The following is a 1,221-nucleotide window of genomic DNA, read 5'->3' as shown; positions in this document are numbered from 1 at the left end:
TTCTTTTCTTCCTCATTCTCTCTACCTCTAAACCCACCCCATGTATATGTTTATTTGTGTACATTTTGATATGTGATTCATTCATCTATCAATCTGCATCTTATTTTAAAGACAAGCTTTATCACATAGCCTTTTTGCCAGAGGCTGTTTGTTCATTTCTAATCTCCCAGACTCCCAAAATAATCACACAGAAACTATATTATTTCATTTACTACTTGGCCAATCACTTAAGCATGTTGATAGTTAGCTCTTATATCTTTGGTTAACCTATTTCTATTTACTTTATATTTTACAACGATGCTCATGCCTTAAGATTCAGGCAGGTGGCTCATATCTTTCTCTTATGGCAGCAACATGGAGTCTCACTAACTTTGCCTACTGTCAGTCACTACATATATATCTCTTCCACTCTGGCTATATTCTGCTAAGTCATAGGTCAAAAGCACCTTATTTATTAACCCAATAAGAGCAGCACATAGACAGAAGCACTTCCTGCACCATGGCCTATAGATCACAAACGGTTAGACTAGTTTTAGTGGGTTCCAGTGATTATGCTGTCTCCACATCCCATCAATGGAAAAACTTGTTGTCTGACACACAGCTCTTTTTGTAGCCTTGAAGACTTGAGCTCATAATTAAGATCCCAGTTGAAGGCTCTGCCTCAGCAAGAACCTGAACTGCAGAGCTATTTCCACTGCCCCATTTAAGTTGCCTTTTAAATTTAGGGTGTACCCAGACATGAACAAAATGAAAGCTGTCATAAAGAGTGGAACTGATTCTGTGATGATCAGCACTAGATCTGAAAGAAGCTAGAGAAAATGGAGATTGTAAACCCTAAACTTAGGGCAGTTCATAACCACATGTGAGTTCAGAGGACCCTGTGACTTTTGTTTGTCTCCATGATCACTACACAATCCATACAGAATCACTTATGTATAACTCAAAATAATGTATTTGCCAGGTGGTAGTAGCATACATCTTTAATTCCTGCACTCAGGATGCAAAGGCAGGCTCATCATTTGATTTTGAAATCATCCTGGTCTTTAGAGCCAGTTCAAAAAGAGCTAGAGAAACTCATTCTTGAAAAAACACAATAAAATGTATTTATTTAAAAAATTACTCATCTAGTTCTTGTTTTTTACTGCTGAGTAGTACTCTAATATGTATATATTCCATACTTTCTTCATCCATTCTTCTATTGAAGGGCATCTAGGTTGTTTC

Source organism: Microtus ochrogaster, unplaced genomic scaffold (assembly GCF_000317375.1).
Source record: "Microtus ochrogaster isolate Prairie Vole_2 unplaced genomic scaffold, MicOch1.0 UNK155, whole genome shotgun sequence".
Classification (NCBI taxonomy): domain Eukaryota; kingdom Metazoa; phylum Chordata; class Mammalia; order Rodentia; family Cricetidae; genus Microtus; species Microtus ochrogaster.
Note: the sequence above shows the minus strand (reverse complement) of the source record.